Source organism: Eulemur rufifrons, chromosome 17, assembly GCF_041146395.1.
Source record: "Eulemur rufifrons isolate Redbay chromosome 17, OSU_ERuf_1, whole genome shotgun sequence".
Taxonomy (NCBI): Eukaryota; Metazoa; Chordata; class Mammalia; order Primates; family Lemuridae; genus Eulemur; species Eulemur rufifrons.
In genome coordinates this window covers 95,796,422-95,820,521 of record NC_090999.1, presented here as the reverse complement: position 1 = coordinate 95,820,521, position 24,100 = coordinate 95,796,422, and the positions used below count along the sequence as shown (strand labels likewise).

Here is a 24,100-nt window from a genome sequence, read left to right as displayed (position 1 = left end):
CTGTGCTGTTGAATCCCGCTAGAACTCCCTCCTTCTACCTAGCTGGGTTTCGCAGCCCTTGACCACCTTCCCTTCACGCCCCTCCCCTCCCCTGCAGGTGTCTGCACCGCCCCCTCCTCTCCATCTCCACGGGATCCATGTTTCCAGCTCCCACAGATGAGTGAGAACGTGCACTGTTTGTCTTTCTGTGCCTGGCTTACTCTACTTAACGTAATGCCCTCCCGTTCCACCCATACTGCTGCAAATGACAGGATTTCATTCCCTTTTATGGCTGAAGAGTAGTCCATTGTGTGTGTGTGTACACATGATTTATAATAATATTGACATAAATGCAAAGTAAACTAATGGGTAGCTAATTGCCCCCATTCTGGGGCTAAAAGCACGGCAGCCAGACTGGAGGGTGAGGAGAGACGCGGCGGGTGGAGAGTGTGGAGGGCGGAGGCGCTTCTCCTGCAGCTGGGGCTGCACACGCTGCCTCGTCCCCTCGCTCCTAGGCTTCTGCATGGTCCTACCCAGCTGGGTGCAAGGCCGTGGTGGCCTCTTCTCCTCCTCATCCCCCTTCCCGTTCTTCACCTCAGTGCCCACTGTGGCTGCTCACGTCCCACCGGGTCCCCCTGAGCCCCCACTGTCTTGACCTCAGAAGAGCCAGACCCACTGCAGAGGTCAGTTTTCCCAGTCTTGGGTGGAGGGAGGGAGGAGGGAGGGAGGAGGGAGGGAGGAGGGAAGAAGGCACCGAGCCAGGAGCTGGATGCCGGGCTGCCGTCTTGTCTTCCTCTTCCTCCGCCTGTCCCGGTGAGCCTAGAGCCTTGTCACTGAGAAGAAGGCGCCCCTCTGAGTCTCTCGCACCGCAGGCTGGTGTCGGTGCAGATGCTCTAAGGAGCTGACCGCCCCCAACCAGCAGCACCACTGGTGACGACGTGACGAGGTTGCTTCCTGCAAGGCGCAGAGTGATCAGGTCAGGCCTCAGGACCCCTCGAGTCTCCTGTGTGCACTTTCCTGGAACACTCAGGCACAGAGTGTTCCCGAAACAATCAAGAGATGCTTTGTCTCTCTCTGTCTTCACTTGCTGTGTCATCCCCTCCCAGAACGCTGAGAGCCCTTCCTCTACCAGCTTGCATGTGCTCGGCGGCCGCCACTCTCCCTGGCCGCTTCCCTTCCTTCTGGTGACTGACTTTCAGTGTCATTTCAGTGTCTATAACTAAACCAGCGAGGCTTGGGCCCCACACTGTAATTCTGAATTTCACTGTTAATACACATCGGTCGTGTCCGCCAAGGGGACAAAGCGATCTTAAAGCCCAATTAACCCTGAGCTTTTGCTTTCAAGCCGGTTTTAAAGAAGGTGTTTATGCATGGATGTCTGCGTGTGCCGGGCACCGTGCGGGCGGAGGAGGCACAGACGTGGCTGCGAAGCAGGGTTCACCCTCCAGGCATTCACAGGCTTTCTGGGGAGACGGATTTCACCACGGCAATCCAACCACGATCAACGACTATCAGTGATGAGCAAATGACTTAACGATGACAATCCATGTGACAAACCCCATAGCAACATATAACAACATGCCAGGCCAGCAAAGAGGAGGGAGGAACATGGGATAGGACTGCACAGATGAGGTGATTTTTGCACCCGGCCTTAGAGGATGAGGAATTTCAGCAGGGCAAGAAGGCAGAGGACTTCCAGGAAGAAGAAAGAGCATCACTTCATTCACTCACAAATATCTATGGTAAAAAGGGAGCAAAACCAGATGGGAACTTGGTTCTATGTAGCGTAGGGGTTTGCAGTGTTGTGGAGCCTGAATAAAAGCAAGAAAACTTGGCAGGTGTGTGATTTTGAAAAAACTCCTTATTATGGAAAATTTCAAACATATACAAAATAGGGAGAAGTAAGATAAGGACCCATGATATGCTTGGATCATGATTCTTGTGGCTTCTATTCACTCGCCAGCTACAACCAGCCTCAGCTGTTTATTTTGAACCAAATCTCTGGCATCATATAATTTCACCCTTAATATTTCACTAACAGGATGGTTCAAGTTGTGGAAATGTAAGTTAGTACAGTGGGCCCAGGAGACAGGATGGGTCGGGTCAGAGAGGATGAAGAAAAGTACAATCAAGACTGCAACCTGCTCCCCAATATCCATGCCACAAGTCCTGCGTCACTCAGGTGGCAATATACCCAGCCTGCCTCCCAGCTAGTTGTAGACATGTGACTAAGTTCTGGCCAACACTGTATAAGTGAAAGTTGTTGAGAAGGACTTCTAGGAAGCCTTCTTCACAGGGGAACAGCAATTTAGAGAAGACTCCCTTAGGAGTCTCCCTCTTATATTTCATTTTTGCAAAGGTCGATTTGATGGCAGGAGCCCCAGCAGCCACCTTGGACCTTGCAGTAATGCTGAAGATGGAAGTTAAGTGCTGAGTATTATGGGAAAGAAAGTACCTGATGACTTCTTGAAATCACTGTACCAGCTTTGGGCTCCCTTGTCCAGAATTCTGCATGGCAGAATATATCACTGTGTGTTAAAGTCACTATTATATTTGGCTTTCCATTATACACAGCTAACCTAATCCTAACAAAAGATAATGTGAGCCTTTTCTGGACAAGGATGTCTCCTGTATTGGACAGTTTCTAAGAAGTGGACAGAAGAAGCCTACAGTTTCTAGCCAATTGACAAGCAGGAAATGAAATAGTCAGTTAATAACTCTGCTTGTCTTGGTTATTCATAACTGGACTAGGATCAGGTATCACCATTTAATTGGTGGCAGTTCCCATGCTGGTGGCAGCTGAGCTGGAATCCTATCCTAGAAGAGTTCAAGTTTTTTTTTCTTTTTTTCTCTCACAGCTCCTTCTACTCATCAAATTTCACATTGTCATTTACTAATTTATTGAAAGGAAACCAGGGGATGCCTCACTAGAAGCTAAGAAAACATGTTGTGATTGTGCCCACGGATTCTGGAGTGGTTTGGTGATCGGTAGACAAGGTAAGTCTGAGCCAGACGCGGTTCCTCAAATCACAAAGTTACCGGCTGACCTGTGAGAGCTCCCGGCCCCAGCTGTACGCGCCAGCTGGAGGAAGAGTCAACTTGATTTGTACCAAGGTTTCTCTCACGTAGGTGGCGAGGCCGTGCCAGGGCTCAGCCGGACCACAGAGAGAGCTGCAGGTGGGGTTCAGGTCTCGCCAAAGTGCTCCCTTTCCACTTAGAGCTCCCCAGATGGCTGGTTCTGTTTTAACTGCAGCCTTCGGTGGTGGGTAATTCTATGCGTCAATGTGGTTGGGCCATGGTACCTAGATATTTGGTCAAACACCCACCTACATGTTGCTTGTGAGGGTATCTATGAGATGATATTAATATTTAAATCAGTAGACTGTGAGAAAAGCAGACACCCTCCTAGTGTGTGTGGGCCTCATCCAATCAGTTGAAGGTCTTAGGAGCAAAGACTGAGGTCCTCCAAAGAAGCAGGAATTCTGCCTCCAGAATGCCTTTGGGTGTAAGACTGCAATGTCGACTGCTGCTGGAATCTCTAGCCTGCCCCTGCCCTGCAGATCCAAACTGACCAGCCCCACAAGCACGGGAGCCAATTTCTTAAAATAAGGCTCTGTGTATTCATGTATACCCTGTTGGTTTCATGCCTCTGGAAAACTCTAATACATCTCTGCATAAGAAAGGAAAGTAAAATAATATTTTATTGATCCCCATGGGCTTTATTAGGAACAGCCATGAAAGGGCAAGGCGGCTGTCAGTGACCACAGCCACCACGCCACCTCTGCATACAGAAGCTCCTAATAAATGCTTAATAGTGCATAACTGTGGGAGAACAGAGCTGTTCCATGACCTTGGGTGAGTCACTTCATCTATTTAAACCTCAGTTTTCTCATCTATACAATGGAGATAGTATTATCTGTTTCTCAAAGAAATATATTATTCTTTTGGAAATTGAAAGAGATAATATACATATTTTATATTTTTTGATATGGTCCTTGGCACATAGGCTTACTAGTGATAACAAAATACTATAGACTGGGTGGCTTATAAACAACACACATTTATCGCTCACAGCGCTGGAGGCTGGGAAGTCCAAGATCAAGGCACCGAAACATTCAGTGTCTGTTCAGGCCCAGTTTCTTGGTTCATAGATGGCGTTTTCTTGCTGTGAGCTCACATGCTAGAAGGAGTGAGTGAGTTCTCCAGGGCCTCTTCTATAAGGGCACTAATCCCATTCATGAGGGCCCCACCCTCATGACCTAATCCCCTCTCAAAGGCCCCACCTCCTAATACCACCACTTGGAGGGTGAGCATTCGACATACGACTTTTGGAGGAACGTACACATTCAGACCACAGTCCCTGGTCTTCTCCTCATCTGCTTATGTGGAAAGAATGGCTTCATCCTTTTTTCTTCTTTCCTCCCAGCCCTGGGCAGTTGTGCTCCATGGAGTCAGGGCACGCCAGGAGGAGGATGGCACTGCAGAGTCCTTACTTGCTTCGGTTTACTCTGCTGAGCTGGCCCCTGACTCAGTGCCTGCTTAAAACAAAAAGAGCAGCTGGGCTCTCTGAGCTGCAAATGGAAAGTGAACTGAACCACTTCTTGTCTTTCCTGCTTTTTTTTTGCTGCTTTGTTAAGAGACTTTGGCCCCAAACCTCCCCCATCTCTCTAGACCCTCTATAAATCACAGCCAGGGGCACCTCTAACTTCTGAGCCTCAGAAAAGCGTGTTGGAGATAAATGGAGAAGCTGCTGTCAGCTCCATGGGTGAAAGATGGTAACTTACAACTCTGCTTCCTGTCACACTAGACAGGAAAGTCATTGACCTGAGTCAGCAGCAGAACCCCAGCTGTCACCCTTGTCCTTCCTGGGCAGGCCTTTACCCACGCCGCTGGGTGGGTAGCTGCAAGGGGCCCGGGTCAGGCCGGGTGAGGTCTGAGGGTGCTTGGGGATTCCAAGTGAGAGAGGAGGTTTACAGCAGGTGTGTGCGGTCACACCCTACCGCTCTATAACAACTTGATAGATGATTGATTTATTTAGGACAGAGATAATCTGGGATTCTGTTGTTGCATTTTTTATTTAGTATTCAAACGCCTGAGATTTGAGCAGTGACACAGTCGGGTCATCGAATGTTCTAGTCCATCCAATGCTCAGATTCTCTCACATTTGCTCAGTGCTGTTCTATTATTTGACTCTACTCTTACAAAGTGACACTTAAAATTACCTTTGCTAATTGGACATCCTGTTGCCAGTGAACTCTTAAAATTTTTGTTACTTTTGTAAAGTTTCCTCATCTCAAGCTCCATGTTTCTTTCAATACGTCATCTCATCAGCGTGACTGTCTGGTACGTCAGAGCCCAGAGTCCGCGGCGACACAGTCTCCAGCGGAGCGATTCTCACATGAGGCAGTGGCCGCTCAAAATGCCCTCTGCAGTCTGTGTTCTGAGAACTTTCTGGATGAAGGACATTACTCACTCATCCCCACTCATCTTTAAACAAAAACATAACAGTCCATCAGATTGACTTGAATCGCCTGAAACATAAGGCACCCCGTTTCTGGCAAGAGGCTTGTGGGAAGTCTCGCTGCTCGAGACTGAGGCTGTTGAAAGGTGACAGGGGATGAGACAGCGAGTGCGACTCAGTCCCCTCATTTGGGCTGAGAGACACCGTGCTCCCTGCAGTCTCCTGCTGGGGCGCGGGCCACTTAAGGGCAGTATCGTCATCATCGTCGCTGAAGCTTTCCATTTGTACAGAGGAGATTTTGAAACTCCAACCAAGGACGTTAAGGCACTGGTCTTCTGGGTGAGACTGTGAGTGGTAATTTGCCCCTATTAATCTTCCCCTCACGTCTGTTTCTAGGTGGAGCCTTGCTTCCTGCAAAGGGGCTAAATTTCTCTCTTCTTTCTTTTTCCCTCCCTCCAGTCCCTCTTCAGTCTAACCAGGAGTCTAAGCAGTTAATGAGCTAAAAAGAGCAGCATTTTATAACTGTCTTGTTCAAACAGGCAGCACGGGGACCCTCAGTAAGCCTCGCCCCCAGCACAGGTCACATCACATGCTTCCAACGTGACAGAGCTAAAACAACAATATCAGCCAAATGAATCTGAGGGAAATACTACAGATTATTAAAGCCTTACCAACACATACGATTTTAACTGAAAAGACCAATCGTGTATTCCATGCTATACATGCATAAGAATTTCCTCAGGTTTTGGAAAGTTATTCAAGTTTTGCAAGAATTTGCAAGAAAGCTGATACTGAGCCCCAAGTTGAAGCATTTATAATTTGGCCCTTGCTTTCTGATGCTTTTCGAGATGATTTGGCTTCAAAAGTGTCCCTCCAGTTTTATTTTTGATGACTTCTTAGAGCCCAGTCAGAAGTTGGAAGCAAAAAATTTTGCTAACTGGTTTGACTTAGTGCCATGCATTGATCAAAAACCTGGTATGTTTTTACTCTGCACTGTGGTAGATGCTAGGAACAAAAAGAGACAGAAGGTAAGTTCTCGGTGACTTGTAATCTGGAGAAAGAGAGAGCCATGCCACGAGGAAGGTGCCACAGCAGTAGCACATCCTACAGGAAGTGAGGAGCTCTGGGCCCCGGGGCCGGGAGGGGCAGGAAAGCCCTCACTCTGCACCATGATGGATGCTGGGAACAAAATCTCCAGGAGGGTTATAGGCAGAGGGACCAGCTTATACAAAGACACATGGTGACACAAGGTCAGGTACAGGCTGGGAAATGCCGGCAGCTTTGGCCGGACAGGAACGCGGTGTTCAGAAGGGCTGGGAAAGCAGACAGCCGCCGGGGCCAGAAGGGCCTCACTGGTCCTGTGCAGGCCTTCACGTCTGCAGATGAACACTTTCCTGTGGCTTCGTAGACAGCAGGAGCAAATGTATGACTTTGGGTACTTGGCAACAAGTATTGGCCCACCCTGTGGGGTAACAAAACTTGGTAGCATTGATGTAGCATTGATGCACATACATTCAAGTGTAGAATCCACTTGAATTCTCTCTAGGCTCCTCCTGGGCAGCAGCTTGCCTGCCTTGAGTTCTCTCAAGCATTAAACATTAAAAAGAAAAGAGGAAGAAAAATAAGATGTTTGGATGAGAAAGAAGACAAATGCATTCACAGAGACTGTGACTGAAGTGGAGAAGTGAGAAGGCCAGGAGGTAGAGGGAGCTTGTTCCAGATGGCAGAAATGGTGTCTATTAATTAATCATCACCACAGTTCATTAAACAATTGGATGAACACAATGAGAGAACATTGGAGACTCTCAGCTGAACGGGTTACTTAAAGCTAACCTCAGCTGAAAGAGCAGCATTTGTTCCAGGTCAGGAATCATAGAGAAAGTGATTCTCTGCTTTTCCCTTTCCGTAGGAGTGGGCGCTACTTGGGGGAAGCCAACAAAGAGAAGCAACGTCATCAGGCCAACCTACTGCTTTGCTCTTCAACTATAAACCTTCTCTTCTGGAAATTCATAAAGGAAGAATCACAATTAGCAAACAAACATATAAAGAAATGCTCAACCTCAATTCTAACCAAGGCCATGCAAATGAAAATATCAGGAAGAAAATCACTTTATGCTCACTAACTTTGCCAAAAACATGGTAATAGTACCAGTTGGCAAGCGTGGTGGTGACAAATATTAGAAAGAATTCATTGAACAAAGTTCTGATGACCAAATTCTGTGTACTGGATGCTATGAAAGGCACCGATATGCAGAATAATAAAAACCTTTATTCCCTTTCCCCAGTAATACTGCTTTTAGGAATCTTCTAAAGAAATAATCTCCATTCCTGCTTTGTGGTAGATGCAGTAATGTGTTTCTCCAAAGAACACCCGCACTAAATGTGTAGCATAAATGAAGAGTCACTTCAACATCATTAATTATAAATAATTGTGAAAAACTGAAAATCACGTAATTGTCCAACCATACAGAAATGTTTATTAAATTGATCTATCATATAATAGTTTATCCACTGCGTGCAATAGAATGGGTTATGGTTTTGGTAACAAATGACTCTAGAAATTGCAGCCCCCTAACGCTATGACCTTATCTGTCACTCACTCACATCCAGTGTTAAGTTGGGAAACTCACCGGAGCATCTGTTCTTGTAGCGAATCGGGAATCCAGGCGACTCTACTCTGTCATCCCAGTATGTGGTTTCCAGGAAGGGGAAGAGGGGAAACATGAGAACCCACATGGCTACTCCTAACTCCTCTGACTGCAAGAGACGTGGCAGCTCTGCTCACAGCCCATAGGGCAAACCTGGGCAGGCGACCTTAACATGGCTGCTCTTTACATCTTTTCCCTATTTTCTCACTGGATTGTTTTTACTATTGAGTTTTGAGAATTTATTTTACTCCAGATTCTAGGCCTTTGCTATATATATGTGCTTTGCCAATGTTATCTCCTACTCCATAGCTTGTCTTTTTATCACGACAAGGTTTTTTTCAGAGCATAAGTCCAGTTTATCCATGTTTTCTCTTATGGACTGTGCTTTCAGCATCACGTCTAGGAACTCTTTGTGTAGCCCTAGATATGAGTTTTTTCTAGTTGTTTTCCTCAAACTTTTATAGTTTCATGTTTTAACACATTGACTGCCACACTAGAAAAATTTTTTTCTCCCTGGGGCTGTGGTGTTTTATTAAAGCAAAAGGATCCTTTCTAATTTTTATTGTTTACTGTGCATGACTTATATGCAATGTAGTACACATTTTTAGAATTAAACTGTCAATATTAATTGCAACAATAAGAATATCAACAAGTAAGAGTTGCATGAACCAGTTGCAGGATTTTGCTTCATGAGGCCCAGGGGCTCAAAATGAGCCTGAGTTAAATACAACTCACATGGCAGTCAATGTGTTAAACTTAAGTAATACTTAACTTTAAGTTAATTTTTGTATAAGGTGTGAGAATTTAGTTGAGGTTCATTTATTTGCCTACAATGTCCAATTGTTCCGGCACCATTTGTTGAGAAAGCTATCTTTCCTTCATTGAATCACTTTTCCACCGTTGTCAAAACCAGTTAAGCATATTTTCCTGTGGGTCTATATCTCAGTTCTCTATTCTGTTCCACTGATGTATGTGTCTACCCCTCTGACATGAGGGGTGCATGGTCTATCACTGAGCTACACACCTGACTATACCTCACAGTTGTGAAATCAGATAGACTGATTTCTACCACTTTATTCACTTTGAAAATTCTTTTAACTATTTCAGTTCCTTCCCATTTCCATATAAATTTTAGAATAATCTTGTCTAAACCTACAAAACATTTGGTTGGGATCTTGATAGGAATGATGTTAAACCTGTATATCAATTTGTGGAGAACTGACATCTTTACTGTGTTTAGGCTTTTAATCCATGAACATGGTATGTCTCTCCATTTATGTAGATCAACTTTGATTACTTTCATCAGCATTGTTTAGTTTTTAGTATATAAGTCCTGTACATATTTTGTTACATTTACACCTAAGATTTCATTTTTGGAGTCATTGTAAATGGTATTATATATTTAATTTAAGTGTTTATGTGTTCATTGCTACTATGTAAAAATGAAATTAATTTTTGTATGTATCTTGTATCCTGCAAGTTTGCTGAAATCACTTATTCTAGGAGTTGTTTTTTTCTGTGGGTATGCAGAGTCATTGAAATTTTCTACATAAACAACTATATTATCTACAAATAGGTATTATTTTATTTCTTCCCTTTTTTAACTGTATACCTTTTGCTTGACTTACTTCCCTGGCTAGAATTTCTAACACAATATTAAATATGGGTAGTGGAAATGTACATCTTGGCTTTACTCCCAGTCTTAAAGGAAAAGCATTCAATCTTTCACCATTAGGTATTATGTTAGCTATAGCATTTTTATTTTGTTTTTTTCTTTTTTTGTAGATGCTTTTTATCAAGTTGAGGAAGTTCTCTCTACTTCTGTTTTTCAAAGAGTATCATGAAAAGGTGTTAAATTTTGTCAAATGCTTTTTCAGCATCAATTGATATGATCATGTGCAATATTACAATGCATTTCTGACACTAATTACCTAGAGTTAGTGTAAACGTCATAGGTTTATGGCACAGTCCCCAATAAGACTGTCCTCACTTCATATGCCAGCCACAAGTTCTGGGTTTCCCAAACCAGACGTACTTCTGACCAATTGACTATAAATTTTGGGTTTCCCACTACTCCCTCGGGTTTGATAAGTCACTAGAACAACTCAAAGAACTCAAGAAAGTGCTATACTTATGATTAAAATTTTATTATAAGAGATACATATTAGGACTAGCCAATGAATGCAAGGTCTGGGAGGGTTCTTAGCACAGAGCTTCTGTGTCCTCAACACAGGAAATCAATATCTTCACTAACCAAGAAGTTCATCCAAGCTTTGGTGTCCATGTTTCATTATATGGGCATGACTAATGGAATTACTTGCCATGGGACTGAAATCAACCTCCAGTTTCCCTTCCCTCCCTGGACATTGGGAGGTTGGGCTGGATATCACATATCTCAAAGCTCCAACTCTCTAACCAAATGGTTTGTCTTTCTGGCATGGCCAGCCCCCATCCTGAAACTATCCAGGGGCTCACTATGGGTTACCTCATTAGCATACACGCAGGCATGGGCCCACAATTAATAACAAAGACATTCTTACCACTGGGGATAGACGCTCCCTCCCAGGAACCAAGGACAAAGACCAGACAAAATTTTTATTATACATCCTGTGATTTTCTTCTTAGCCAGTTCATATGTTTATGTTAATATTGACTGATTTTCAAATATGGAAATATCCCTGCATTCCTAGAATAAAGCCCACTTGGTCATGGTGTATATATGGTTTTTTTTAATATATTGCTGAATTCTATTTGCTAATATTTTGTTCAGGATGTTTGCTTCTATATTGATGAATGATGTTGGTATGTAGTTTCCTTTCTTTTGTACTGTCTTTTTGTACTTGTCTTTTGAAACCAGGATAATATTAGCTTCAAAAAATGAATTAGAAAGTGATCTCTCCACTTCTATTTTCTGGAACAAACTGTGGAGAATTGTTGTTAATTTTCTATAAACTTTTAGTAGAATCTCCAGTGAAATAATCTGTGCTGAGATATTTTTTGGTTTGAGAGGTTTTGAACTATAAATTCAATTTCCCTAATAGTGATAGGATCATTCAAATTATATATTTTATATTGGATGAGTTGTGGTAGTTTGTATTTTTTGAAGAATTGGTCCATTTTCTCAAGTTGTCAAATTTATGTGTGTAGAGTTGTTCATAGTATTCCCCTATCTTGTTGGTATCTTTGAGGTCTATAGTGATATACCTTGTTTTATTCCTGATATTAGTAATTTGCATCCTCTCTCTTTTTTCCTTGTTGGTCTTGCTAGAGGTTTGCTAATTTTATTGATCTTTTCAAATAACCAGCTCTCTGTTCCATTTATTTTCCCTATTACTATTCTGTTTTGAGTTTCACTAATTTCTGTTATTATTTCTATTATTTCCCTTCTTGTGCTGGCTTTGGGTTTATTTTGCTGCTCTCTTTCCCATTCCTATTCTTTAAGTTGTCTGTTTATTCTCATGACTGTTTCTTTGGCTGTGCAGAAGCCTTTTAATTTAATCAGATCCCATTCATTTATTTTTGTTGTTGCTGTGATTGTCTTAGTGGTCTTCTTCATAAGTTCTTTGCCTAGGCCAATGTCTGTAAGAGTCTTTCCTACATTTTCTTCTAGAATTCTAATAGTTTCCGACCTAAGGTTTAAGTCTGTTATCCACCGTGATTTGATTTTTGTGAGAGGTGAAAGCTGTGGGTCCTGTTTCAGTCTTCTACATGTGGCTATCCAATTTTCCCAGCACCATTTATTGAATAGGGATTCTTGTCCCCAGCGTATGTTTTTGTCTGCTTTGTCAAAGATTAGATGGCTATATGAGGGTGGTTTTATATTTGGATTTTCTGTTCTGTTCCACTGGTCTGTGTCCCTGCACTTGTGCCAATACCAAGCAGTTTTAAGAACCGCAGCCTTGTAGTATAGTTTGAAGTCTGGCAAATTAATACCTCCCATTTTGTTTTTATTGCTTAAAATTGCTTTTGCTATATGGGGTCTTCTCTGATTCCACACAAAGTGTATAATTATTTCTTTCTATGTCTGTGAAAAATGATGTTGGTAATTTAATAGGGATTGCATTGAATCTGTAGATCACTTTGGGTAGTATAGACATTTTAACAATGTTGATTCTTCTGATCCATGAGCATGGTATGGTTTTCCACCTATTTACATGTTCTGCAATTTCCTTCCTCAGTGTTTCATAGTTCTCCCTATAGAGGTCCTTTACCTCTTTAGTTAAATAGATACCTAGATATTTTATTTTCTTTGTTGCTATTTTGAAGGGTATTGAGTCTTTAATTTGGTTCTCCGATTGACTGTTATTGGCATATATGAATGCCTCTGATTTGTGTGTATTGATTTTGTAACCTGAGACTTTACTGAATTAATTAATCAATTCCAAGAGTCTCTTGGTTGAATCCTTGGGGTTTTCCAGATATAACATCATATCATCAGCAAAGAGTGAGAGTTTGATCTCTTCTTTCCCTATTTGGACTCCCTTGATTCTGCTCTCTTGCCTGATAGCTCTCGCAAGGACTTCCAATACTATGTTGAAAAGTAATGGGGACAGTGGGCAGCCTTGTCTGGTTCCAGTTCTAAGTGGGAATGCTTTCAGTTTTTCCCCATTCAGTATGATGTTGGCTGTGGGTTTGTCATATATGGCTTGTATCATTTTTAGGTAGGCCCCGTCTATGCCTATTTTGTTAAGCGTTCTTATCATAAAAGGGTGTTGAATTTTGGAAACTTAGATTATTGATTTGAGACTTTCCTGTTTTTCAAATGTGCACATTTAGTGCTGTGAATTTGCCCTCTCAGCACTACTGTAGCTGTGCCCCACAGATTTTGGTGTATTTTATTGTTCACTCAGTTCAATGCATTTTTAAAAATATTTCTTGAGACTTCCTCTTTGAACGGTGGATTATTTAGGAGTGTGTTGTTTAGTTTCCAAGTGCTTGGAGATTTCCTTGTTATCTTTCCATTATTGATTGCTAGTTTGATTTCATTGTGGTAAGAAAACATGCTCTGTGTTATTTCAACTCTTTTAAGTTGGCTGAGGTTGTTTTATGGCACAGGATTTAGTCCATATTGGTGTATGTTCCACGGGTGCTTGGGGAGGATGTGCATTCTGATGCTGCCGGAGAGTCAAGGTTCTCCAGAAGAACATAATAAATAATATATAGATATGAAAGGAAATTTCTAGGGGAAATTGGCTCACATGATTACCAAGGCAAAGTCCTATAGCAGGCCATCTGCAAGCTGGCAGATGAAGGGAGCTGGTGGGGTGGCTCCCAGAGAAGCTGGTAGCCTGGCTCAGTCCAAGTCCCAAAGCCCCAGAACCAGGGAAGCTGCCAGAGCAGCCCCCAGTCTGAGGCTGAGGCTGAAGGCAGGAGAGCCCCCGGGAGACCACGGGGAGGCTGTGGCACGAGTGTCAAAGTCCAGAAGCCAAGGAACCTGCAGTCTGATGTCCAAAGGCAGGAGGAGAAAAAGCATCTGGCTCTGGAAGAGAGAGCGAGAGGAGGCAAGAGGAAGCTGAATATCTATCTCCCTTCTCCCTCCTGCTTTGTCCCAGCCCCTGCCGGTGGGATGGTGCCACCCACACCGAGGGCAGGCCTCCTCCCTCAGTCCACTGACTCACACGCCAGTCTCCCCCGGAAACACCTTCACAGACACACCCAGCAACAATGCTTCCCCAGCCATCTGGGCATCCCTGAATCTAGTCACGTTGACGTCTAATGTTAGCCATCACAAGTGGAGTGTTCTATAAATGTCAGTTAGATTCTATTGAATTCTTCTAGAGCCTTGCTAATTTTATGTCAAATTGTTGAGAGAGGGATGTTGAAGTCTTCAATTGTAATTGCGTATTTGTCTATTTCTCTTCTCAGTTCTGTTAGTTTTTGCTTCTTGTATTTTGCAGCTCCATTGTTTGGTGTGTTTACATATAGGTTGCTATGTCTTCTTGGTGGACTTACCTTTTTAACATTATATAATTTCCCCTTCTGTCTCTGGTAATCATCTTTGCTTTGTAGTCTATTTTGTCTGATATTAATATAACCACCCTTGCTTTCCTTTGGTCAATGTTTATATGATACATTTTCATTCCTTTACTTTCAACCTGCCTATATCACTACATTAGAAGGGAATGTCTTGTAGGAAACCTATATTTGGGTAATGTTTTCTAATCCAACTTGTCAATCTCTGTCTTTTAATTAGTGTAACTTTAGGTCATCTGTGTTTAAAGTAATTATTGATATGTTAGGGCTTAAGTCTGTCATTTTATTTTTTGTCTTCTGTTTGTTCTCTCTGCTTCTCTTTTCTCGATATTTTCTTTCCTGCTTTCTTGTAGGTTACTGGAGCATTTTTTAGAATTTCATTGTGATGTATCTATAGTGTTTTTGAGTGTATTTCTTTGTCTAGCTCTTAATGGTTTCTCTAGGTATTACATTTACATATATATGACTTATCATAGTCTGTTGGCGTCATCATTTTGCCGGCTTGAGTGAAGCATAAATACCTTACCTCCCTTTACATTCCTTCCCCGGCCCTTTGTCATATAATTGTCTTAAATATTTCTATACATACATTGAGAGTCGCATCAAACAGTGCTATACTTTTTGTTTCAATTGTCAAACATTATTCAGAAAACTCAAGAGGGGAGGAAAATCTACATTTTTCTTACTGTGTTCTTTCAACCTTCCTGATGTTCCAAAGATTCTTCTTTTATTGTTTTCTTTCTATTTAGAGAAAAACCTTTGGCCATTCTTTTAGAATAGGTCTGCTGGTGAAAAATTCTCTTAGTTTTCCTTCATCTGACAGTGTCTTGATTTTTTCTTTAATCTTTTTTTTTTTTTTTTTTTTTTGAGACAGAGTCTCACTCTGTTGCCCAGGCTAGAGTGAGTGCCGTGGCATCAGCCTAGCTCACAGCAACCTCAAACTCCTGGGCTTAAGCGATCCTACTGCCTCAGCCTCCCGAGTAGCTGGGACTACAGGCATGAGCCACCATGCCCGGCTAATTTTTTGTATATATATATTTTAGTTGTCCATATAATTTCTTTCTATTTTTAGTAGAGACGGGGTCTCGCTCTTGCTCAGGCTGGTCTCGAACTCCTGACCTCCAGCGATCCACCCACCTCGGCCTCCCAGAGTGCTAGGATTACAGGCGTGAGCCACCGCGCCCGACCTTTTCTTTAATCTTGATGGGTGTTTTTGTTTGTTTGGTTAGGGATTTTTTTTTTTTTTTTTTTGGCTGGGAATTCTTTATTCTGATTTTCTTTCAGCATTTGAAAAATATTGTGCCACTTCCTTTTGACCTCCTTCGTTTCTAATTAGAAATTTGTTGTCATTTGTTTTATGTATAATCTTTAGTTTTCAGAAATTTAATTACAGTGTGTCTTGGTGTAGATTTCACTGTTTTTATTCTACTTGGAGTTTATTCAGCTTCTTGAATCTGTAGGGTTACGTCTCTTGCCAAATTTGGGAATTTTGCAGCCATTATTTTTTCTGAGTACATTTTCCCATCCTGCCCTTTTCCTTCTTTCTTTCCAAAACTCTGATGACATGAATATTAGATATTTTGTTATAATCCCATAAGCCTTGGGCCTAGTATTAACCAACTGAACTGCAAGAATTTGTACTATCAAACTCAGTATTTGCAAACTTAAAAAAAAAAAAAACGTGGGCCAGAGGGAAACAGTAAAGTATCATGGTTAGGAGACTGGCCTTGGATTTAGCCTGGCCTGGGTCCTAGTCCCAGCTCTGCCACTTATTAGCTGCATAACATTAAGAAAAGGAAGCTATGTCTTAGCTTTATGTCTTTAATCTCTAAAATGGAAAAAAAATCTATGGATTCCTAATAATGATTAAAAGAGAGCAAAGAAGAAAGTCCTCCATTTTCACTATTTTTTGCAGCAATAATCAACTTATTTGAAATTCATTAAAGCATAATCATTAATCTTACCCTTCCAATAGGAAATATATTTCATGGTAGCCCAATAACTTCAGCTGATAAAGGAAAGCTCAGCTTTACAGAAGAATGCCAGGCAATAAATGTAGAAGGAATGATAGAATTAGAAAAATCATTGATTTGAAATTTCTAAGGAAATCATTATCAAGAAGCATTAAAATGGCCAGGCACTGTGGCTTACACCTGTAGTCCTAGCACAGGAAGACTGAGGCAGAAGGATCACTTGAGCTCAGGAGTTGAAGACCAGCCTGAACAAGAGACAGACCTCATCTCTACTAAAATAAAATTAGCTGGGTGTGGTGGTGCACACCTGTAGTCCCAACTACTTGGGAGGCTTAGGCAGGAGGTTTACTTGAGCTCAGGAATCTGAGGTTGGAGTAAGCTATGATGATGCCACTGCATTCTAGCTGTGATGACAAAACAAGACTCTTTCTCAAAAAAAAAACAAAAAAAAGGGAAAAGTCAGGCCAGGCATGGTGGCTCACACCTGTAATCCTAGCACTCTGGGAGGCTGAGACGGGTGGATCATTTGAGCTCAGGAGTTCAAGACCAGCCTGAGCAAGAGCAAGACCCTATCTCTACTTAAAAAATAGAAAGAAATTATATGGACAACTAAAAATATATATAGAAAAATTTAGCTGGGCATGCTGGCACATGCCTGTAGTCCCAGCTACTTGGGAGGCTGAGGCAGGAGGATCTCTTGAGCCCAGGAGTTTGAGGTTGCTGTGAGCTAGCCTGATGACATGGTACTCTAGCCTGGGCAACAGAGTGAGACTCTGTCTCAAAAAAAAAATAAAAAAAATAAAAAATAAAAAAGTCAGAATGGGTATCTTAGTTCATTTGTGTTGCTATACAAGAATACCTAAAAATATATGTATATATATATATACATATATATATATTTTTTTTTTTTAAAGAGGGGTATTTGGCTCCTGTTTCTGCAGGGTATATATGAAGCACTGAACAGGCATCTGTGAGGGCCTCAGGCTGCTTCTTGGGGGAAGGTGAAGGGGAGTGGTGTGTGCAGAGATCACAAGGTGAGAGACAAAGGGAGAGAGCGGGAAGGTGTCAGCCTCTTTCTAACAACCAGCTCTCTGAGGAACTCACTCACCCTCAAGGAGGGGCATTAATCTATTCTGGAAGTATCTGCCCTTGTGAATCAAATCCCTCCCATCACGCCCCACCTCCAACATTGGGGATCAAATTTCAACATGGTATTTGGAGGGGACAAATGTCCAAACTATAGCAATGGGATAGATCAATTACCTTGGTGCTAATCCTATTCTAAACTCCAAACTGTGCTCTAAGAACAGAGTTCTTAATTTTAAGGGATGTTGATAAATCAAAGCATCCAGAGCAGGTAAACAAAGTGGTCACAGAGCTGGGCATGGTGGCTGACACCTGTCATCCCAGCTACTTGGGAAGAGTTCGAGGCTGCAGGGAACTATGACTGCACCACTGCACTCCAGCCTGAGTGACAGAATGAAACCCTGTCTCTAAAAAAAGTAAAAAATAAATATTTAAAACTTTTTAAAAAGTGGTCCCATAAGGTGGAGCCAGGCTGGAGAAGAGAAGGCTGTGGAGGGAGTCTCTTCAGTCCACAAGGGACTCTCAAACATTGCACAGGATAAATTCACTATTTGGTGGCTTCAGAAGCAGTAAGACAGGCAGATGAAAGACGTTGCTGGCAGCGAGAGAGGAAAAGCTTCGGTTAGTACTGGGGAAGACAGAACTGAAGCTGGTGAGAGGCGCGGTGCTGAGGGAAAATGCAGACAGTGAGGCACTAATACCAGTGTATCCCCAACGTGACAATGCAGGGGTGAGGGCAGCAGGACAGGGCCCACTGGGTTGGTTCTGTGGGTCTTGACCAACCCGCTGGCTCCTAAAGTGCCTGGTCTGAGAACGTTTCCGCCGGCTGCCCATGCCCCGACCAGCAGATGGCAGGTGGCCACTCGCCAGGCTCTTGGCTGAGTTGAGTAGTTTGTCCCCATCCCACTGTTGTGAAAGCAGGTGGGCCTGTTTGCTGGGATCACCCGCAGGCAGCCTCCCTGCATGGCGGGCTTCTGCGTGCCTGCTCAGAGTCCCTGACTGCTTCCCAGCGAGCACTGCTGGGCACGGGGTGCTCAGGAAGCCCCCTAGTCAGGCGGAAGAAAGAAGCACAGATTGCAGCTGAAGAGCGCTGCACTCCCTTCCGGTTCCGAGAAACGGGAAGGCAAACACCTGGTGAGCAGCGGGGGGCCCTGGAGGTGCAGCCTGTGGGCCGTGCACGCGTGCAGCACCTCCACGGGGCGGAGGAGGGGAGGCCCCGGGCTGGCCGGCCTCTCTCTGCATGGCCAGCATGGTTGGCTCATGCACACTGAGCCGGCAGTGAGCAGGGGCGTGCACGCGTGTGTGTGTGTGTGTGTGTGTGTGTGCGCAAGTCAACGCACGGGTGTGCTTCTGGTGAGAAGCACTGTGGGGAGGGTCCCTGGTGGACTGAAGACATTCCCTCCGCAGCCTTCTCTTTTCCGGGCTGGCTCCACCTTATGGGACCACTTCTTACAAATTTTTTATTTTAGTTTTTACTTTTTTTAAAGACAGGGTCTCGTTCTGTCACCCAGGCTGGAGTGCAGTGGTGCAATCATAGCTCCCTGCAGCCTCGAACTCCTGGGTTCCAGTGATCCTCCTTCTAGTAAGACACTCTGTGTTTTCACCTCAGCACGTGAAGGCCGCTGCCTTGTTAGGGGTTTCCAAACGGAGAAACTTAGACACACAGCGGGCCCCGGAGGCCGGACTAGGGACTGTGCTTCTGTGGAGCTGCCATGTGCCCTGGGCTGTGTTGTTACTTCAGTTCCTTCTCATTTTAATTCAATTTTGAGACTTATCAGCACTATGCTGCTCTACCTCCCGATTGGGCCAAGGAGGCAAGAGGGTAAACTGAGTCCAGACTGCCATGGATAGGGGAACAAGTGTGTCCTGGGTCGCAGCTTCTCAGGTGGCCCTGATCCTGGCCATCTGGGAGGAGGCCCAGAGGACAAGCGGGAGGATCCTAGAGCCCCCAAGGAAGCCAAGCCAGCCCTGGGAGGCCTCAGGTCCTTGCTGGGGGACATGGGAACTCGGTTTCTGACGCCTTGTGCTTTGGCCTGGGGCATTTCGTAGGAGGCATTTTCAGCTGGGAGCACCCAGGCTGCGGTTAGCGACCTGAGGTTCTGTTGGGTGAAAGAATCCTGAGCCCTGGACTCCTCCAGACGTTTCACTCCAGCTCAGCAGCCTCCCCATGCTACCCCTGTGTGCACCCCTCTGGGGGACTTGGAAAAAAGGTTTTAGCCCAGGTGTGTTACCTTTTGATATCTTCAGGACTCATTTTTATCCCTCTGCCAGATTCTAACCTTACTGTGCCACTAAGAAAGTTTTTTTTTTTAAATTTCAATAAACTTCGTATTTTGAATAGTTCTAGATTTATAGAAAAGTTCCAAAGACAGGACAGAGGCCCCCTGTATGCCTTTCAGTTTACCCTGTCAGAGCTCACATCACTGGAGTAGGAACGAACCCAGACTTGGGCGTGACCTGGGCTTTCCAGCCTTCCTCACTGTCAGTGCCACTTCCCACCCTTTCTACTCCGACACTTTCCACGTTCCTCACTCTTCTCTAAAACTGGTGGAAAATCAGCAAGAAAAAATCGCACAACACTATCAAAAAGTGGGCAAAGGACATGAATAGAAATTTTTCAAAAGAAGATATAAGAATGGCTAACAAACATATGAAAAAATGCTCAGCATCTCTCATCAGGGAAATGCAAATCAAAATCACAATGAGATATCACTTAACTCCAGTGAGAATGGCCTTTATTAAAAAGTCCCATAACAGTAAATGTTGGCGTGGATGTGGAGAGATAGGAACACTCATACACTGCTGGTGGGCCTGCAAACTATTGCAACCCCTGTGGAAAGCAATATGGAGATACCTTAAACAGATTCAAGTAAACCTACTATTCGATCCAGCAATCCCATTATTGGGCATCTACCCAAAGTAACAAAAGTCATTCTATAAAAAAGACACCTCTACCCGAATGTTTATAGCAGCACAATTCACAATTGCAAAGATATGGAAACAACCCAAATGCCCATCAATTTGTGAATGGATTAGTAAATTGTGGTATATGTATACCATGGAGTATTACTCAGCTAAAGGAAATAACAGAGATATGATATCTCTATGGTTCTCCTGGAGAGACTTGGAAGCCATTATATTAAGTGAAGTATCCCAAGAATGGAAAAACAAGCATCACATGTACTCACCAGAAAATTGGTTTCCCTGATCGTCACCTAAATGCACATTTGGAAATGATACCAATTGGATATCAGACTGAGATGGGGGTGGGGGGAGGGGATGGGTGTATGCCTACATGAGGAGTGCATTGCCCACCGTCTGGGGAATGGACACGCTTGGAGCTCTGACTCGGGGGGATGGGCGGTACATGGGCAGTGTATGTAATCTGAACTTTTGTACCCCCATAATAAGCTGAAATAAAAAAATAAATTATCTTTGTTAGGCTGTAAAAATATCCAGGTGGCAGCTCAATACCTCAGAATGTCTTAGAAATAATAACTGATATAAATTAAATATGCTTATCCACCCACTTAAATCTTCAATTTACAACACTAACCAATTGAGAATTGACACACAAAGAGAATAGATTATTATGTTCTTACAAACATCCTCTAAATGGCTGCAGTAAAAAAAAAGAAAGAAAAGAAAAGTAAATTCAAAGCTACTTCCTACTGACAAGGGGGCATGTTTGAAAAGTTCATGTTAAGGGGAGAAAACAAACATATCTTTAACAAGATTAATCACCATTATCCACAACAGATTTGCTAATGAATTTACTTATTAGATATGCAACATTCTGTAGAGATACAAACAGAGTATCTGTCAGTGCTATTAATTTTATTCTTTAGAAACTTTGTGAATGTCTATTTCCTCTAAACTACAACAAAATAAAATTAAAAAACGCTCTAATTTTGAAGTTTTTGGGTTATATAAATACTTTGAGGAGCTTCCCCTGAAATCCAGCAAACTAGGGCAATTGCCCCAGGCTCCAAGCTTTGGAAAGGACTAACAGACATCCATTCAATTATGCTGCTAAATATTACAGAATGAGGACAGGCATTTGAGGTAAGAAAGGTAGTTTTCTCCTAAAGCAAAAGATCTTGAGAACTTTCTACAAATACACATACTCAGGCAATACACCATTATCATGAATATTAAGGTAAAACAGGAAACCTCTTGAAGAGTCCTTTATGGAAGAGTCCTTTAATGATTCATCTTCCCCTCTATGATGCTGTTGTAGATGTGTGTGTGTGTGTGTGTGTGTGTGAGAGAGAGAGAGAGAGAGAGAGAGAGGGAGGTAGGGAGAAAGGCAGGGAGGGAGATAGAGAGAGAGAGAATACTTATTTTGATAAACAAGCAGAGGGGGAAAGTAATGAATCTGGGTTCTGTAATAATCAGACAAGTGATTCTGGGAACATCATTGAATCACAGACTCCTCATCCTAAAAATTAGAGAGTAACTTTTTAAAAAATCACTAAATGCAACCCCATCAAAAATTCTATGTTACCTCAAAAGGCAGAGGAAGAGGAGAGTGGAGGACCAATGGAAGGAGGGAGAAGAATGAAGAAAGAAGCAGACAACTTCAGAAAATGTGAGGAACTCATTCAGGGTTTCATGGTAAATAGCAGAGTCTGGATTTGGGGGTCCAACCCACTGAGCTTCAAAGGCTTCACTGTGAACCTACCCCATGCAGACCATGACTCTGAGATCTTGCACATGAAGTCAGTGATCGAAGTACAAGGACATGCATAGGATCCAAAAATAGACCCTTTAGGGTCAATTTCACAATGTGTTCATAAGGTAGAAAATAAAATAGTGTTGTCTTTACAGCGTGTCCTTTCCCACTGAGCTCAAACACTTCACAGACATCACCTAAACCTATGTTGGTGTGCTGGGTTTATTCATTAAATTACCAGGTGATGAATACCTCGACCGGGCTTACAAGGCAATCCAGTGGAAGTGCTGATAAACATCCTGGATGAACTACACTTTCAAAGTAAAAGGGTAAAAATACAGTTACCTGAATTGTTCCAATCATTATGGATAAAATATCTGGTTGGTTAACTAAGATATTTTAATTTTTACTTGGAAAATTCAGTGTCCTATATAAAAATTCGCATGGACTGACAAGATATAAAGTTGCAAGTATGTTTATTGTTGAAACATAAAGAAGCAGCAGCAACATGGCCTAGTAAAAATGGAGGAAAATGACCAAATTTTATAAAGCAATGCCATACCTTCCTCATCTTCAAGAGCTTTTGATATACTCTGATGGGAATTATAAGCCATGATTTGTTAAAAATCACTAAAAATCCTTTTTCTGGGGCTCTATAACAAAAACTTAAAAATAAATTTTAAAAATACCAAAAAACACAGTTGAATTAAGTTGGATGGAATGCTTTTTCATATATAGTCAGAGAGGTTAGAAATGATGAGATACTTTAAGGGATAAAGAAGTGCTAACAATGTATTTCTTTCAGGGATCTATGGTGGGTCTGGTCTCATTACTGTAAAATCTGAGGAGTGAGAACTCAGTAAAGCTCCAAGTGAGACGATGTAACGCTGTCATAGTAGCTTTCAGACAAGTAATGAGAAATAACACTTTACACAGTAGGGAATAAATTCCCCGACCTAACACCCAGAGCTACCCCAGTATAAAAAAAGTGTTATGATAAATTAATACCTGTTATAATTTTAGGAGTTTATAAAAGAATCCTGAGGGTATTTTGAGCACATTCATAAACATATTTTAGAAGGTAATGATAGAAAATCCCCTGGTGTCACTGTCTACAGCTCTGGGCTCAGTCAGCATTACTGATCGAGCCCAGATAGTATTGACATAGTTCATCTGAACAAATCACATGATCAAATCACACCCGCCCTTTGAGAATTAGCTCCAATATTATTCTTCCTTGAAGTCTTAAAGTAAAAGTACTTAGATGACCAAATTCCTGGAGAATTTGGTTTGAACATCTCCAAATATTTACTCTCCACCCTAAATCATATATTTCAATTCTTCCCATAGTAACTGTGGACCAAATATGGGCCAGCCATTGTGCTAGGTGCTGGTGGACACAGGTGAGTACAGTATGAAGATGACAGGTCTCAAGACTCTGAAGGAAAGCACTGTAGCATTCATTTAGTCTTCTCCCTAGATACGTTAAATATATACATTATTTGTAAATGAAATGCAATGTATGTTTTTGTGTCAAGTCAGCTCCCATGATTATACACCTACTCTCAGTATCTGCATATTTTTATTTATTTATTTATTATTATTACTTTTTTAAAAAAATTTAAAACACAGGGGAAAGTTGGAACACAGTTCCCACACTACCAAAAATTAAGCAGTCCAGTTTTCCACATTTGGGGACAGCAGAGGGGTCAGCACACTCAGAGTGCAATGGATAAGCCTTGCCCTGGGAAACCCTCGTGACCATGGCATCTTCCCTGCCAGGTAAGTAGAGTATCCATGTAAATACTAAAGGAGCTATTTCCATCCGTGGACATTCTGGGGAGTGTTTTTTGAGGCAAGGTCAATCAAGACCTTGTGGTGTTTCTGAATTACACTTTGAAACTCATTTCTTTTCAAAGAGTAGATAACTGCTAACTCTTTATTAATGGATTGAATAACTATTCTGACCTTATTAAATAGTCATTTAAAGATGTATTGACTATTTTTTCTTGTTTCATATATATGAAGAAACAAGCAAAGGTACCTCAAATTTGAAAATCTTTCATTAGAATTCAATCATATTCAGCACACATGAACATACACACATACATTTAAAGTCTAGTCAAAGTATCTCCAAATTTACCATAAAGGACCTCCTTTAGTAAGAGAACAAGACTGGAAGAAAACAATGAGGTTGGCCAAGTGCATTTGTTTCCTGTAGCAAGCCAGGCAAATTCTAAAAATTATTAGATTCAAGTAGAAAACCAGAAATTTTAAGATATGTTGAAGGATAAATGGCCTCTGT

At 42.4% G+C, this 24,100-nt stretch overlaps 1 non-coding gene across 1 annotated transcript; it reads right to left on the bottom strand.

Moving 5' to 3' along the window:
- Nucleotides 1–23,424: 23,424 nt before the first annotated feature.
- Nucleotides 23,425–23,585, bottom strand: LOC138398564 (U1 spliceosomal RNA). Its single transcript, XR_011236036.1, has one exon. It is a non-coding gene; the product is annotated as a U1 spliceosomal RNA (small nuclear RNA).
- Nucleotides 23,586–24,100: the final 515 nt, after the last annotated feature.